At 37.4% G+C, this 19,084-nt stretch overlaps 1 protein-coding gene across 3 annotated transcripts in view; it reads right to left on the minus strand.

Annotated features, from left to right (window-relative positions):
- The window catches only part of LOC105229647 (furin-like protease 1), a 298,513-nt gene that overhangs the window by 174,679 nt on the left and 104,750 nt on the right, over nucleotides 1-19,084 (minus strand). Inside the window, exon 2 of one of the 3 annotated variants that reach the window (XM_049448291.1) lies at nucleotides 5,461-5,489. The exons of the other annotated variants lie outside the window; for them this stretch is intronic. The gene's annotated coding sequence lies outside the window, so the exon portion shown is untranslated. The remainder of the gene's footprint in view (nucleotides 1-5,460; nucleotides 5,490-19,084) is intronic. 3 annotated transcript variants of the gene reach the window in all.

Raw genomic sequence — 19,084 nt, forward strand, 5'->3', positions numbered from 1 at the left:
ACATAATTCCTCTAATGCTAAAATCTTTAAGGTTTTAATATTTTCTATATTAGCAAACATCCTCAACTGGCCCTTGAAAAGCTTTTAACTCGAATTATTCTTTCAATAGCTTCTCATGTTTGAAGAAGTATAGTTTATTAATTAAATGAGCTTACCGTCACTGAAGCCTCTTAGTGTACGCTAAAGGCCAAGCAACAAGGTCGAAGCGAAGTAAATGCTCCTAATTGTATGCAATAATTAATACAAATCGAATGACCGGAGGATTATAAAAAATTTCAAAGTGCAAAACCTTGCTAAGCTGGAAACTTGCTGAGTTTGGATTAATTCTGTAACTTGTATATGTGTGTGTGGGCCGTTGTTGTTGTTCTGTAAAAGCGAATTCGCCATGGCAAATTAGTATATATATATATAGGTGTGTGTGTGCGCCACTACTAGGAAGCAATGCTCGTCAAAATACTCGCAAAAGGAAATCGTGAAATGAGAACAAATCTAACTAGCTGCTCGTAGCCATTTAGCGCTCTGTGCTAACAAAAGCCTTTATCGCCATCAGTTATAGCGCAATATCAACAACAACAAGTAAGCAACAAACACTTACATAAATCCGCAGTAAAATCGATGCGCTTCGAGTATTTCATTGTCAGCAGCAAAAATAAGTGAAAATGGAGGACTTTATTCAGCAAAAATTTCGCGCACACACACACAGGTATGTACATAAATGCAAATGCAACGTTGCTACTCAGTGCAATCAGCAACAGCTATTGGCAGCAATCGACATCATTTGCCAGCGCCCGGCATCATCGCTAATGAAGCCGGCAACGGCCTCGAACACCAATACGGGTCTCTTTGAATGTTATGGCGTGAGTGATAGCGAGTATACCGGAGGAGGTGTGTGAGGGAAGGGGCTAAAGCATGCAAGCAGAATCCGATGCCGTTGCGATTGCGGCTTGATTGAATTAACCCAATAACAAATTGAAATTGAGTAACAAAAACGGGGCCGGAAACGGCAAAAAAGACTACAAAAAAAAAGTTTAACAACAACAACAACAGTATCATATTATATAACTGTAAAGCAACAGCTGAACATTTTCGCACTGCGATGCAACTTAATTCATTTACATTTTTCGAATATGATTGCTGCAAAAGCAAAAACAATATTAACGACGTTGTGCAAATTCACAAATTCACACATACATACATACATATATTTTTATGATTACCAATTGCTTAGCGCAAGTTAAATCCAACACATTTGCTTGCCTTTGCATTTTCACAGAAAAAGCAGAGCTGAATGCTAGCATTGCGTTGTTGTTGCTCTCTTCCCGTCGCATCTATTCGTTTCGTTCACAATGCTCAGCCGATTATTGGTAAAAGTAAGCGGATCTGGTGTGGATAAAATTGTGATAAGTGTTGCTAAATGACGACGATTACAATAGCTAAACTCCGATAGCGACGGCAACAACAACAAAAACAAGTAAAGAGTTACAAACGTGAAGTGTTGCAGATTCGCCACGAGTATTTCATATTGTGCAGAATTACAATTACACTGGGCTACAACATTTTTTTTTGTTTGCTGCAGCTCAGTCCGTATCTGTAGTCGCTAAAATAGTTAGTATTAACTGTATTGCTGCTACTAGATGTCAGCTGACAGCTCTGGTTTACCTACAAGTCTTATTTTAATTTTTCCGGTTTTATTCAAGGTCTGTCAATTATCACTTTTATGAGATTAATAGTACAAATTTATTATGGAAAGTAAGTCAAGTAGTTGCAGTAATGATCCTGACAAGTTTTGTTATACTCGTATATGCGGCGAGTATACAGTGAAAAATCAACGGAAACCGATTAATGACATTGTAATTCGCTTACTTTGGTATTGAAATTGGCAATCAAGATAAAGCTTGAACGAGAACTGATATGTGAAATTTGACTGATATTTTCGTATTAGCTCACAAAATATACCTAAAATCAGGTGTAGAATCTTAGGCACCAAAATGAGTGTAGGCCAGTGTTATTCTTTATTATTTACTCTAATTAAAGTTTTCAGTTTCCAGTTCTATTCACAGTGACGCTCAAGGAAAACATAGTGAGGTAAATACTTGTAATGCTTGTTGAAGAGATCTTCTTGGCATTTTGACTCTTTGCTATTAAGATAATTACGCAATTCCTTAAAATTTACAAGTTATGATGACACTCTTTCGAACCACCATCCTTTAAACAAGAAGCAGTCAAACCCTGAAACTACTTTATTAGAGCCAACATCTTCGAATTTTGCAAGGAAACCAAAAAAATGTATAAAACAGCTCATAAATATTTAAAGAGGTCCCCCGAAACTCGGTATGGAATTATTTTTATTACTTTTTTAAAGTTATCTCAGTATTTCTCCGCCCGAAATACCATTGGAGAATAGTTAAGTGAGTCTAGTGGAGATGATATCTAGAGATTACGCCGACGTGCTTCGTACAGCTTCGATTTAGCCAACTGATCCGTCATGACTCTTGATTTTCTGTGCACTGGGGTCGTCTACGTGCAGATATCCTCCCTTTGGAGAAAGTCTTTTGTCGAAATTTGGGAGGGGAACCCAATTATTTGAATATGAATGGAAATCCAGTTGGCATAAAAAGCTACTTTTTTCTAAAAAAAAAAAATTACAGCGAATGCGAAAAGTAATAGTTTTAAGCGCAACCATTTGGCAAAATTGTCGAATGAGCCTTACTATGTACTAATTCCCATTAAACTTTCCCCTACACTACTACTGCAAAGCAAGAACAACATTTTATTACATTTGGCTTGACATACGCGGCACTTTAAAAAGTTTGCAAAAAATTTTATACTCATTTCACATCTGGGAGTATGTATGTGTATATATATATATATATGTATACGTGAGCATGCAAGTTTTTAATTTAGTTTTCGTTTGAGAGTTCTCACATGCAAGCATGCAAACCTTACGTTTATGGACGCGTATACATATGTGCGTGTTTGTGCATTCCAATTGAAGTTGAAATTTATTATGAGAAAAACTATTTCGATTCACGAGAATGCGTTAATTATACTTCCGTTAGCATATTGACGCAAACTTATTTGAATGGGAAAAACTCACTTACATTACACACACACACATACACACACGCGCGCACCCACATATCACATATTCGTGATGCATATTTGCATTCACAGCTCACATTTCAGCAACTGTTAGGGAAGAGGGAAGGGGAAGAAAATAAAAGTTTCACCATGTGTGCACTGTCACTTGAAATCAAATTCCCAAGCACACTTGTGCGCCAATGCCCGCTCATTTACACCGCCACAGCGCTTCACAACGAACTGCGAGCGACTAGTTAGCGCGGTTGACGCGGGAAGCTGAGCATATTTGCCTACACTCGAACAATTTTCATCAGCAGAGCAAACTCATCAACGTGAAGTCCAATGGCTTCTGCAGTGAAATGGAAAAGCGGAATTACACGCGAGTGTTTTACAGCAAAAAAGCAAGAAAGGAATTGCAGCTCGAAGTCAATTGTTGTGGGAATGTGGAAAATTCTATGGAAAATTTGTGTAGGAAAGTCATTATTCAAGAATCGAAACAACTACACACAAGCGTATTGAAATTGAAATCTTAATCGAAACCTTAATTGAAATCTAGTGATTCAATATACTTTTTAAAAGTTGACATCGTGGAGGACACACCAACTCGCTATAGATCTTAAAATATTAAAATAGACTTCTAATATTCAACATGTCATCAGCATTTATGAGATACAAATGAACAAATGCCTTTGAAGACACAACTAAAGTCTTAAGGTTTTTCAAAATAAGCTGCATACACTTGGTTAAATAAGAACGAGTTTAACAATAATGGAAGTTTTATGTAGGGAAATGCATTGCTTCAGACTGGAATGCGGCGTTACTGTTTAAGTAGTAAGCTCCTTGCTCATGCTTACAGGCAGGCACGACCGCAGTCCAAATGACTTTGTGCAAGTGCGCTTACTGTGGGTCAAATCAACGATTGAATAGAATCAGTCTACTTGCAGGAGTCGAACAAGCACTTTGTCTCATGGATAGCGCTGGTTTTTCGCGCTCATCGTTTGTTAATGTTAGGGTAAATCGTTGTTTGTTCGTCTTCGATGACTTACGCTCATTGAACAGATGTTAAGTCTCTGCCCATCTCTGGTTTTTTTTTTCATAACACACATAGTAATGCTTTAGTATTAAAAATAAACAAATAAGAAAGGGCTAAGTTCGGGTGTAACCGAACATTTTATACTCTCGCATGATAAAGTGATAATCGAGATTTCATTATCCGTCATTTACCTATCATCATTGGTTCCTAATGTATATAACTATTATACAGAGAAGGCATCAGATGGAATTCAAAATAGCGTTATATTGGAAGAAGGCGTGGTTGTGAACCGATTTCACCCATATTTCGTACATGTCATCAGGGTGTTAAGAAAATATTATATAGCGAATTTCATTGAAATCGGTCGAGTAGTTCTTGAGATATGGTTTTTGGTCCATAAGTGGGCGACGCCACGCCCATTTTCAATTTTTCGAAAAAGTCTAGGTGCAGCTTTCTTCTGCCATTTCTTCCGTAAAATTTAGTGTTTCTGACGTTTTTTGTTAGTCGGTTAACGCACTTTTAGAGATTTTCAACATAACCTTTGTATGGGAGGTGAGCGTGGTTATTATCCGATTTCTTCCATTTTTGAACTGTATATGAAAATGCCTGGAAGAAACGACTCTATAGAGTTTGGTTGACATAGCTATAGTAGTTTCCGAGATATATACAAAAAACTTAGTAGGGGGCGGGGCCACACCCACTTTTCCAAAAAAATTACGTCCAAATATGCCCCTCCCTAATGCGATCCTTTTTGCTAAATTTCACTTTAATATCTTTATTTATGGCTTAGTTATGACACTTTATAGGTTTTCGGTTTCCGCCATTTTGTGGGTGTGGGAGGGGGCCGATTTTGCCCATCTTCGAACTTAACCTTGTTATGGAGCCTCGAAATACGTGTACCAAGTTTCATCATGATATCTCAATTTTTACTCAAGTTACAGCTTGCACGGACGGACGGACGGACAGACAGACATCCGGATTTCAACTCTACTCGTCACCCTGATCACTTTGGTATATATAACCCTATATCTGACTCTTTTAGTTTTAGGACTTACAAACAACCGTTATGTGAACAAAACTATAATACTCTCCTTAGCAACTTTGTTGCGAGAGTATAAAAAGAAAAGGTCTCCCGCTTTAAAATATATACTCTTTATACTAAATACAGCATGCTTAGGGCTTCTCCGGCCATTGGCTATTGACTACCGCAGATCGTCTTGTGAATAGAAATGTTTTACTGGAATGTTGTTACTTGCTTATCTTAAACTATTTTTTGGGATAAAAAAGCCTCTGGTTGATACGAGATTCTACTGAAAACATCAAGTTCAATTTCAACACTGTCTTACCTCAGCGCTCAGGTTTCATCACTTCTTACCTGAAACGAAAAAAAATTACTTTTATAAAAGAAATAGTCTTCAATATATAAAAATAATAAAAATTAATAAATTTGGTAGGTTTGAGTTGGAGAGGTAGCGCAGTTCACGAGAGATTATCACCTGTCGCAGTCTAATCTAGAGGGAGCAATGAGAGCTCACTTTTCTCAATTAAAGGCCGCTGTAAACCAAGTTTTGTTTTTGGAAGGAAATGTTAACTTTCCTATACCACAGGAGAGAGCTCAAAACAATAAATAAATGTTGCCTCATCACTTTGATAGTTCTTACCACGTATTTTCACGATTATAACGAGTAATCTGCTGAGTCAACAACAATACATGAAACAAAAAATGACAAAAGTGTTGAGGCTCAGCGCCGCAAAACTATCACAGCATTTACAGAAAGGAATGGCATAAATGAGACGCTCGTCAGGAATGACAAGTTCACACGTTTACACGCCACCATCGATAATGTCGCCGAAGCAAATATCGGTCATGACGATGTCATTTAACAGGATTTTTTTCCAGGAGCAAGACACCCATTATGACGATGACAATACAAAGAAATAAATGCGTTGACTGTGACAGCAAGGCGCCGGTCACAACACTATTGGAAGCAGCAAAGCGCATCCACAGCACTGAAAGAACTCTGCCACGTGCGCAAGGCATGCACGAAGACAAGCCGGCGTCAGCCTTAAATGCGATTTCCAACAACAATAAACAACGACTACGTCTCACTCATTAGCACAAATGACGGCAGAATAAGTGGGAAGCAGAGCAGCATAAGTAAGCGCCAAGAGCGGTGAGGAAAATGGACAGCAACCGCGGCGGCGGCCATCTAGCTGTCAATGATGTCCGCCATCGTACACAATGAGCAAAGGAAAGGCAAAGGACCAAACGCAGGGCGAAGATCAAAGTATGCTTGCAAATACAACAGCAAAGAATACAACAACACACGCTTGCTTGCGGGTGACCAACAACAAAGGTGAAGCGAGCGTCTGCAAGCGCGACACAAAGTAAATATGCGTTGGCGGGGTGTCGGGTGTTGGGCGCAATTGCATTGCATGACGATGGCATGCCTAAAAACAACAGCAACAGCATGCATGTAATACACGAAAGAGACCATCGCTGACACAGTTCCGGCAGCGTGCGCTCACTTGTTACTGCTCGCGCTCATTTTATGCTATGTGTGTAAGTACGTGGAGTATGTTGTTTGTTACAAGCAATTGTTTGCGTAAGTAAAATGTCAAAAAGCTTAATTAAAATTAATAAAGGCAGCTGACAGCCTTTAGAATCGGCGGAATGCAATAAAAATGCAGTGCGTTAAAAACTCCGCCCCCGTTCTCTCTTAAGCAAGTGAAGGGCGCTGCGTTGTTGCCAGGCAACAATTAAAAGCGAAATATCATAAAGAAAGAAAATATAATTAAATTGAAAAATTGTAAAGTGCGGCGGGTGGTAAACGTAGGAAAGTTATTACTGGCCACTGTTCGATCTCCTTACTGGAGTTTGGTTATGTAATTCCGAAGGATTATAGTTTTTAAATTTTCAAAAATTTTTAATACAGAAGAATTGCTTTACGCTTTTTGAACTGCCGTTACGTTACGCTATGGTAACTGTCAAAGGTGTAAGCATTCTCAAAATATAGAAATAAAACATAATAAAAATAAAGTAAATAACATTCAGGCCAAGACGTGTTTGCCTTCTTTTTCACGTTCAAAATATTTTTATTGACTCAAAGCATCAACTTTTTTTATTAAGTGCAAGTTTAAAAATAAATACATATATTATAAAGATGGCAATACGGTAAGTTATTCATAATAATCACAATATTTTGAATCATTTCGTAATATGTTTTTTTTTTCAAATTATTTCTAATATTTTTTAACTGTTTTTCCACCAAAAACCGATATTCAGAGTGTATAATTTTCTGCATTCATCATACGCCCTGTGGTCCTCTAATGTTAAGACAATTATCAATGAACTTGCGAATTGCTTCGCTATTTACATATTGATTATAAAAACTGGCAATCACTTTTTTTTAGCAAATATTCCGACACAGCATATACACACACACATACAAGTAACAAGTAATCCGCCACTTACAAAATATTAATTTTAGACAATTTGAGAACAATAAATTTCACATAAATCACAATAGCACAAGAGATCATAAATAATAAATAATCGATAAAGGTTTTTAGTGAATAAATTTCAAGTGAATGCACACGCACACACACCACTGCATGTACAGCGCAACAAATTGGATAATCGGGAGCATTTTTTTTAAACTTCAAAATAGTCAATATAATTGAGTCTAGTAATCTCTCTCAATTGGTTAAAATTAATGAAACGGAAAATAGTAAAATTATTTGGATATAAAATTCCAAAATAAATGCACTCACAATGGCAACAGTAGCAGCTGTTGAATTCAGTATTGAGTTTTATTAGCCAGCAGCAAGTGATATAAACGGTACATTGCTTGCGCTGACATGAAATTGGATGATAAATTCGAGCGGCCTAAAGCATTGCAATTATTTCAGTATTTTTTTGCCTTCTCCCAATTTCTTCTAAAGGTTAATGAAAGAAATGCGTCCTGCATTGCTAAAATGGAGATTGAGTGATTTTTAATTAAAATTTGCTGCTTTTAATAACCGAAAGAAATGAAAACATAACTAAAATTGTGTAGATATTTATTTGTTGGTAAATATTGCAAGTATTGCTGCAAATATGCCTGAAACACATAAATTTCAGTGGGGTACAACCTTTAATGTAAAAAATGTCACTTGCAAATTTCACTTTTTTTGTTAAGGTATTTTTTAATTTTTTGACTGAAAATAACCTAGTGTGAAATTTTCAAAAACTCATTTTTTTCATATTTCGATAGGTTATACCTTTAAAAATAACATACTAAAATGTCAAATCGATATCTGAAACAGTTTTTGAGTTACAGCCATTTAAAAGATTTAATAAAAATTCCCAGAAATCACCTTTCTTTAGGCCATTACACTAGGTGTGCCCCTTAATGCACGATTTGAAAGTCAAATGTAAAATTTCAAAGTATTTCCGGCAATTAGTTACTAAAAACAAACAATAAATGAAGGATATGCAAATTAAATTGAAATTCGAAACAGGTGGCAACACCAGCCAACACAAGCCACGGATTGCGGCTAGCAGTAAACTGTTAGATGACATGATTTCGCAATTAGTCAGGCAAGCAAATCAGCAAAAAATGCACAATAAAAAATATCGCCTAAAAGTCGGCAATAAAAAACCGAAAACGCACTATTGCTTATATAAAATGGAAATTACAATTAGCGCGCTCAACACAAAGATTGAAATAAACAATGCTACTACATATGTAGCGAACAAATTATATAAGCCTTAATGTGGTGGGTTGAGTCTGAGTGCTGCAATTGTTTAAGCGCTCGATGTTCTATATAAGTATTACATTGTATACGCTCGTACATGGTTATATAAATGTGTGACTGTGTGAAAAATGATAAATCAAAATTTAATGTAAATTGTTTTATACGACCACTATCTGCAAATAAGCGCGGCAGTGCGTGTGTGCATGTATATATGTATGTATGTATGTATGTGAGACATGCATAGCACAAATTATGCCAATGCGCTCATACACACACACGCCACAAGCTCATTTTTCGCGCCTAATTGTTGAATTTTGCAATTGTTGTTGTGAACTAAGAATACGTTGTAGATGAAAAACAAAGGCATTAGAAAAAATATGACGTTCACACACACATGCACACGCACAAAGCTGCTGTTACTGTTGCTATTGGAATTTTAGGCGCATTAGCTAAAGCTGCAACAAATTAAATCCTATTCGCCACAACTGCAACAATTTTGACTAAATAAATTGTAATTGGCTTTAGTTCGTTTTTAATATATTTAATTTTTGGCGCTAGTTTTTGCAGCGTAAATTTTCAACTCCATTCGTTTCGGTTTTTGTTTTGAATATTTCAATTAAAACTTCAATGACCGCTTGATTGTAGCTTATAATCTGGCATTTTCATTGTAAATTAATAACAATCACCACGAAATTGGGCCAATAAATATTTGTAAACACTTCTGCGGTTTTTTGCATTTATCGCCAGTAAATAATTATTGCAGCTTGTACCTTTTTGCTCTCGTTGTTCATTTAACTGGATTTAGTTTAATTGGCACTGAAATATGCCACATCTTTTATGCGCATTGTTATAGTTAACACACATATCTATGTATGGACATATGGTACATTAATTTGTGGCAGGCACACGTTGAAATATAAATAATACAAAATAGTCTGAAAACATTTTCTGCTAATTTTTTCATATTTTCATATTACACTACAAAAGTTATTATTTAATTTTTTTATCAATCGGTTATCAATAGTTTTTCTAACATTTTTCTACTAAATTAATTCCGGATTCGGTTAATACGAGTAAAACTCAATAAGAACTAATAAAAGCAATTGCTAAAAGCATGCAAATAAATCAGCAGCGAGTGCTAGCATTAGCAAACTGAGGGTACTGGGCTAACAGGCTATTAACTTTATTTTAGGCGAGATTTGTTACTTAAAAAATATCAGCAGCTTCAGAAGCATAGCTTCCGTTAGTTCCATATTCCAAGTTTACATAGGCTGCTATATATATTTCTGTACTAGACAACACTAAGTGTTGCCAGGTGCAATCTGACATTTCCATTGGAAAGTTTGACATTTTTTAGCATAACATCACTCAGCACGTTTTGTCATTTAATCGTGAATTGTTTTATTTACAGGGAATTAAAAAATTCATCTCGGCCAAAAAATGGAATTAACTCGTGAACATTTTCGTGCGATCATTTTTCACAACTTTCGACGTGGATTATCACGACAAGAGTGCATCGATGAACTAAAATCTTTGTATGGCTAAGAAGCACCATCCTATAGAACTGTGAAAAACTGTTACAACGAATTCAATCGTGGCCAACGCTCGCTCAAAGACGAATTCCGTGAAGGTCGTCCAAAAACAGCCGTTGTGCCAGAAAACATCGATGCCGTACATGAACTGATAATGCAAGATCGTCATGTAACATACCTTCAGATAGAGACATGCCTATGCATTTCTCCCACCAGCATACATTCGATATTGCATGAACACCTGGCCGTAAAAAAGGTTTGTTCTCGTTGGATCCCGGGCAATTTGACAATCGCTCAAAAAAAGGCTCGTGTGGATTGGTGTAAAGAAATGCTGAAAAAATACGATCGCGGTGCTTCAAAAGACGTTTATAAGATCGTCGCAGGTGACGAATCATGGATCTATGCGTATGAGCCCGAAACAAAACAGCAATCGACCGTGTGGGTCTTCCAAGACGAGCCAAATCCATTGAAAAAAAAACAAAAAAAAAACATTTTCGTTGATAAATATTCTTATTTTCATTATTAGGCCAGAAATATATGTATATAGCAGCCCTCGTATCTCAAAACTGTGCTAATCATCCAAACTAGATAGTGCACTAGCCACTAAATTGATTTAAAAATGCTCCGTAAATTCATGGCGCAAAAATATTTTTTTCGCAGAGTACTTAGGGAAGCATATATGTATGTGACCTGGTCTACGAAAAGAGAGCTAACGTGCGAAAACTAGTTTTCTGGGAAACAGCTGTTAAAAAAAAAATTGGTTTTTTGACACCTAAGCCCCCTTTCCGTAGACCAGGTCACATATAGTATGTAGGTAGGAATTTAGCAACTAGAAAAGTACCCGAGTCTGGTCGCTGCGGCAGGCCAGATCAGTGCAGCAAAAATACCAAAAATATTAGCACGGCAAGCTCGAATCACTTCTGAATCAATAGCGATGGCGTGGATTAAAACGCAGAAAAACAAGAAAAAAATCATGAAATTGGTTCGCCGCTTTTTTGGTCGCACTAAGCATACTGTGAGCATACATTTGCATTCGGAGTTGAGCTGAAAACCGCGAGTGCCGCAAAAAGTGCGTCAAAGCAAATGTCATACGCTGACAGCTATAAACTTTCAATTGTAGTGGGTTATGCGGTTTTTGCGAAAATGTAGAAAAGCCTGTGCAGTAAAGCAAATCTCAGTGCAAAACTAACTATGCTCCTAAATACTACCCCAAAAATAGAACAAACAAGGTTTCATTCTCACATCCGGTTTTCACTTCAAATTATTGTTGTGAAACGCCAAACAGCTATGATTGCAAATGTCAAATGGTTGGCAAAAAACGCAGATATTTTTTTTAATATTTGTTGAAAAAGGAAAGCGCATATGTGCGATTACGGTAAACCACAAAAGTAGCTGCGAGAAGTCAAACGAAATTGTAACGAAAAAAATGGAAGCGGTGGGAACTTAATGCAACAATAGTTGTTTGTGTCGTTGTAGGCTAATGCTGTTGTGGTCCGCCACCGGATATGCTCAAGTGGTGAACGACAAATAAACAAAATTTCGGGGAAAACATATGAAAGCAATTTCACATATAGAGAAATACTAATAAAAAGTAAAAGGAAAGTGAATAAATTAGCCGCATAACATAACAAGAAGTTGAAAATAAAAATGTTCCAAAAATGCTGAAAACTCTCGCACAGATTTCAAAACTCCCCGGCTGCGAGAAATTTTCCCGGCCACTGTTCACCAACGAAAACACCGATAAATAATCAACAAGACCGAGGCAATAAAAGCAAGCCAGATACAAATAACCAATAACGGCAATAAAAAAGTAGATAAGCAATAGAATGGCTGCCATAAATAAAGTGGAACACCGCGAGCCATCGAAAGCAGATGCCAGCCAACTAGATTTGGCCGCAGTCAGGTGTAGGTGCACTGTGGTAAGGAGAGGGTTAAGGAAAACAAACGTTTGCGGGATAATAGCGATTGTCAAAAAAAAAAAAAAATAAAAAAAAAAGGGAAAAGAGAAAAGAAAAGAAATAGTAGAGAACCTTTAAGGGCATTGGCAAAGGCAAATATGGTCCGAGAATACAAATAGCAAAAACGATGGACAAATTTAAATTTTTTACAGAGAAACCAAACCAGAAAATTGCTGATATTTGCCTCAATTGTCTTGCAAATTACAAGTGTGTGTGCAATAACTATTTGCTCGAGAATAAATGATGGCGAAAAAGCAATTTTGCACTTCTTAATTTGTGGCATGCTTGCACAGCGTCTTGCCTTACCATATCTTCACACATTTAATCAACTTCTCTTTCATTTCATACATCGTTAATAAGGTATATTTATTGAATCATGAAGTCGCCGGAAACCTACTCTTCCAAACACAATGGTATATCTTGAGCCACATGCGCGAAATTCTATAAAAAGCACTGATATGGGCAATAATGCACCGAGGTCACTGAAGAATGGTTAAGAGCCAACAAGCCACCGCAAACAGCGTCCAGTTTAAGTGGGTCGTGGAGAGAAAACATTTCACATGCACAAATATTGATACGCTACGTCATGCGCAGCAATGCAATGTCCCGACAGCGGCCTCTCGGTGGCCTTTGTAAATATTTTCTCTTTGCGGTTTGCGGACTGTGCATTAAGCAGCGAGCGGGATTGCAGCAACGGCACTCGAGTGCATTGAAGGTGCTTGAGTTCTCAAGTGTACACGCGCGTCAAGTGGCAGTAGGCCGATCTTGTATGAAAGGATATATTGGCCTACATCAATCTAATTGGGATTAAGACAAACAGTCAAATAAAAAATATTGTCACACACGCTGCACATACCGTATGTTTTTTTATTTATAAGCCGTATGGCTTTATCTCATTCCCACAATTCACTCGTTCAGTAGCATTTATATGAAATTCTCATCCGGCTTATGAGCAAGAATATATATTTCTAGCATGTATTATGCAAATATTCCCGCCTAGTTGGGACCTCACCATAAGATACAAGCCCAAGCTTATTACTGAAAGACAATATTTAACCATAAAAATCTCTGATCGGGTTCATTCCTTGATACTATTTGATCTGTCACCGCGTTCTTTGCTTTGACAATGTCAAATCGAAGTGTCAATAGCTCCATCAAAATACTAAAACCCTAATGATGGTGGTAAAATAGTAGTTCTAACGTATACCCTGCTTTCTAAAAAGCCAAAATGGCTACTATTTAAACTCGATGATGGACCTGCCTAATGGCAGTTCGTTTACTGATCAATAAATGGTTCACGAAATAATAGCTTATGCAACTCTTCTTTGCGCGTTACTTGCCACGTTTCTATAAATTAATTAGACAAAATGCAAATAGCAATTATGCGGCATCAGCAACTTTCCTCTAAGTCTACAAGTTTCTTCTAAAAACTTTGCTCATTTCCTCTTCGATTGCCAGACACCACCCCGTTGTTGTATGTATGTATTACATGTACTCGAGGTGCAATCATAATTTTCAATTAAACCAAAACGGCATGAAGCCGCAAGCAAGCAACCAAGCGGCTTGTTGCAAAAAAGAAAAAGTGGTAAGTCGCAACCTTCGTGCTTAGCCTACTCAATCAATTTGCCACGCTACCCAACACTTAGTCCATCGCTCAGCATGGAATTATGCGCCGGGAACGCGATCAACACTGGGCACTAGCACTTTGTGGCCTCTCTCTCACCGCGCGATGCTCAGTAACTGGCATGGAAGCGGTATATAATTTAATCAGCGCTTCAGTTGCGCTTTACCGTTATGCAAAAAAGCTGCATGAGCATGGCGATTTACATTTACCTTGGTTAGGGCGCGTACGAACTTTAATTTTTTTGCAGCTACAAGCGAAGTCTACACACATTGCCTTTGGTTTTACATTCTTTGCTCATAACTAATCATAACTTTAATACCGTTTGTGGCTTTCATAACTTAATAAAAGCGATGCGGCAAACTACCAGGCAACCAGACTCGACGACATAAATCGACTACGTTTGCGGTATACAGATCGCCACCGTAGTAGAGGCTGAACCGATTTTTTTGATCTGGGTCCGCATAATACTCGAAGGTTGTCAAATATCCCAAACTTTTAAATCAAAAGTACATATATAAGATAAAGTGAACTATTAGCAGAATGGGTTTAAGAAAGTTGGTAATATTTTTGAAGCAGGTTGCCACCTGTATACAATTTGTAATTCAACAGTCGAGAGTGTTTTACGTGGGATCCTACCTGCGAAGGCCTAAATCCACGGTGCTCAGAAGCACAACGGATCAATACAATGCGTCGATCAGCGCCCTGAAAATTGGGTAACGATTTTCAGTACCAATCGGCAGTGTGGCATGGACACACTAACCACCTTGGTAGGGTTCGAGGCCCATCTAAAACCTCTTCCGTACTATGTGCACGGCGCCAGGTTGCAATGCAACTCCACATTTGAACTGACAAAGTCAGTTCTTCCCGCGATTTGGGTTTTAACCACAGCCACCACGAATCTCCACAAAGGGCCAAACCCAATGAGCAGATTGGAGTTTTACCTCCAAGGGCTTACTGCTCCCCGTGGTACCAGGTTAAAGTCTCTGGTAAGACCTTGTAACCGAAGTTACTACCAGTTGAGTTTCCACACAACTCTGGACTGGCGCCCAGGATCTTAGTCGCCTCTTACGACAGGCATGCCTTACCGCGGGTATATTCGGTTCCCCCCCTGCACCAAGGGGGTCCTCCCTACCCCCAGGAGGAAACTTGTAATTCAATGAAATCTATTGCTCAAATAATTATCACAATATAGGTATACAATTTCGAGTATAAAAATATTTTTGTGTAGTGTTGCCACTTTTGCCGTGTTATATTCTTATGAGCATATCCGTTGAATCTGTACTAAGAAAAAATGTGTTTTAAAGAACCGAAAAAACAGCAAATGCGTTTTTTTGCTTTGGTGAGGGGTGCACTAAAAACCAAGCGTCCACCACAAATCTGGCAGGGCAGTCATCTTCACGCTGCGGCTTTATTATTTTGTAATATTTATGACTTGACTGCAGTCGCTGTGGTCATTATTTCATCATTCTTCAGGGTGTCTTGGCTGAAAAAGTTTCCTGCTTTCATATGAAAACAGAATGCCGCCTTCCCCGGTTTTGAAATTTCAGCATTACGAGATTACAGGCGCTTCCATTTGGTTTTGTGCGCGTTCTCTTATCTAATGATGACATGCTCAGTTCATTTATCTTATTCGCAGGAACCGCAAGTCCACGAAGAGACATGCCATCAGTGCCCACAGGCAACAACAGCCGTTACATTTTGTTTACTCATATTATTTTTTACTTCCTTAGCATAGTTGTAGTCGTTGTATTAGCTTGTAGTGGTACGTGTTAAGCTTATCTGCTTGTTTGCGCACACGCCCTGGCCACCATTAGTTTTCTGTGCGCCCTGCACTGCTGTTGCAAATATATGCTAGCGGTTTTTGCATGTTTTGATTTTATTTATTTTCTATTTCGTTTTAATTTTTTTTTTATTTCCAGTGAAAACAAGGCTGCAACAACCTACACTGTTTTTGTTGCTGTTGACATGTCGGCAGAACCCCGCCAGCAGCTGTTGTGTGTGGCCTGCAGCGCTGAATGTTCCGTGAATGCGGGCGCGCTTTTAAATAAATCATAACTTTGTATGCACAGCGCTTTTTTGCGGCACTTCTCTACTCTCCGCTGTTTGCTGTGTGAGTCACGTAGTTCATAAACAAGCAAGGGGTGCGGAAAAAATTATCTCTGCGTTGAAAAAACGGCTCTTGAATGAAATAGGGGAACGGGATGCGTTATGTAACTCTAAAAAGTATATTCCAAACTTGACAGTGCGCTGATTTATGTAATGTGTCGTGGTAAGTAGCTGCTTCTGCAGCTAATGGTCAGCCAGCGGCTGTCGTGCAACATGCCCTTTCATCTGCGGGTTATTTCGCCATGTCATTAGCATGGCACCAGCAGCTAACTGTTGTCACATATCCGTTACGCGCACCAAGAACTTGCAACAAGCGCTATATATGTATACATATATAAATTGGAAAATTACGCTAACAAGACGTTAATAACCAAAACAAATTGCATATATGTATAAAACCTCGAGCCACTTGAGCATTATATTCACATGTCATAATGAAGCAACCAGAATGCGCCTGTAGGTATGCTTGATATAATAGCATTTATCGTCTTGATCTTGGACACCCTTAAGTATGCAAAGAATTTTAAAACACTTAAAGATGTACATTTGAGCACTTACTGCGTTGATATTGGCGGAAGTTAGCTAATAAAAGTATTTTATATTTTTTATACTGTAAGAGTTCGTTGATTTACTTATATGGTATACGTATGTATGTAGTGTGCAGTACAGTTCCCATTGAAGAACTGTGTCAGCTTCTTGTAAACATAATGTTGTCTCAGTAGCAAAATTAGGCCAATAAGCTTTGTGTTCTTAAAAAAATACTCTCCTTCTACAAATAAACACCTAAATAACCTGTAACTATTGCTCATAGCGCCTTGAGCTATGCCTTAAGCTTAAATAATTTAAACTTCAATGTTTTTTTTTCCAACGCAGCTTCAATTGAAAGCTATTAACTGTTTCATATTGTCCAGAATTTGGTGAATTTACTTCAATCAACCGAATTCCATTATTTATTGTAGAAAATTACAAATTAATTTAATAACACATCTACATATACCCCACATATACATACATACATGCATACAGTATCAATTTCCATTGAATTTGTCAAGCAGAAAATGATAAAATGTTAAAATTTAATTAAAGTCACCTAAGGGCATACACGAGTCTGTGATTTTTGAATAAATCTTCGTATGTAGATGCATAAATTTAGGTGAAAATATGCCCACAAGCGCATGTACGCATTTAACCGCTTATACATATGTAAGCATTTCGAGTTATTATTGTAGTTTAAGTATGGAGTATGAGTATTAAAAACCCACGCCTTAAGGTAGGCAGTAAATGTTTTTGCCTGCTTGCATTATTATATTACCGACGACTTTGAAGAAATATTTAACTCAATTCTCAACAAAGAGTCTCACAGTATTTTACAAAAATAACAAGATCAAGGTTTAATATGAAATTAATGTGTGTGTGTGTGACAGCAGATGTGTTTATTAATGGCTTTTTTTATTTATTTTTCTATATATTTTCCATGTTGCCTACTTTTAAGCGTTGTCTCCGTTACGGAAAGCATGTTTGCCACAGTTTATTAAATTAAGTAAAACAAACAAACATCAGCATGCCGCCGGAGGGTAGCAAAGCAGCATAAAACGAAGAAGAAAAAGCAGAGCTGAAACTGAAATTGAAGTGCCAAATACCGAGCAAGACTTAAGAGGAACACGTTGAACAGACAGTGCACGAATGAATATTCTTCCGCAATTTTTATGTACTTGTTTTTTGTATTTGCTGTTGCTTTTCTTTGTATATGCTGTTATATTTTAATATTATTTTTTCAAATTTGAACTTTTTAGTGAATTCTCTTCTGAGCGCAAAAACAAATTAGCATACCACTAGGCGCGACAAGCATTTGCAACACAAATATTGTGTCATATATTGAATGCATGGTCTCAAATGAAATCTTTACAAAAACAAGCAAAGTTAAGGGACTTTAACACTTTTATGACAATGCAAAATTGGTGTGTTCGTCGAAATATAATTATAGAAGAGTTTAATAGCACCAACAGCCGAAAAGGAAGGCCAGGAGCAGTGCTATACCAATTTATTTTTACGAAATTACCCATCTACCAATGCCTTTATAAACCGCACTAAATAATATTCAACATAAATATAAAAGGTGTTTAAATGTACGAGCTTCCCTACATAGACAACGTGTAGACCGACTCCTGACACAGTCGAGTTCACTAGAAGGACCTGTTCATGCTACACTGGATAGTGGATGTTACACAGCAGAAATTCCACTCGAGCATAGCATGCCTTTAGGCAAAACAGCGCGTGTGTCGCTCTGCAAAGTAACAACTTCTGTGAATGAAAATGCACAAAACGAAAGTGAGAGTGCTTTTTATTTTTCTCTTGCTTTGCTTTTATCTCCTTTCGGTGTATGAAAATTTAATTTCACACAATCTCGTACAGCCATGTGATTTAATGTCATAGCCTACTTTTAGGCACTCGCATTTTTCAAGCAATACCACTAAAGTGTATGTAATTTCAGGGCTTTTAGCAAATTAATAAAGCCGATGCTTTTATTTTGCAGCGGCCGCTAAGTAATAGATGATGTAGAATAAACAAATTAGTAAAATAAAGTGAAAATTAAAAAAAAAAAAAAAGATTTGCAAAGCCGTATGAAAAACAGTGGCTTGTGTGGCAAATCCCATTATGGCGATTACCATAACGAATTTGATAAAATTTATGGCGGCAAAGGTGGTAGCAACAGTAGTGCCCAACAGTAGGCAAGCAGACAACTGTGGGCTGTGTATTCAAGGACGAAATCGAACGAGCAACGCGTGTAGTGGAAAAAATATGCACAACGAATTAAAAAACACACCACTGCCGAATAATTTTTTTGAGTAAAAATGCAATTTCAAATATGGAATGAAACATTTTCTAACTATATATATATTAGCAATTTCAATCAATTACAATATTTAGTAGACTAAAACAGAAGTAAAAATTTGTTGCACAGATATTATTTGGAAAAGCATTTTAATTATTTATAGCATGAAGCAAAAGT

Source organism: Bactrocera dorsalis, chromosome 2 (genome assembly GCF_023373825.1).
Source record: "Bactrocera dorsalis isolate Fly_Bdor chromosome 2, ASM2337382v1, whole genome shotgun sequence".
NCBI classification, from domain to species: Eukaryota; Metazoa; Arthropoda; class Insecta; order Diptera; family Tephritidae; genus Bactrocera; species Bactrocera dorsalis.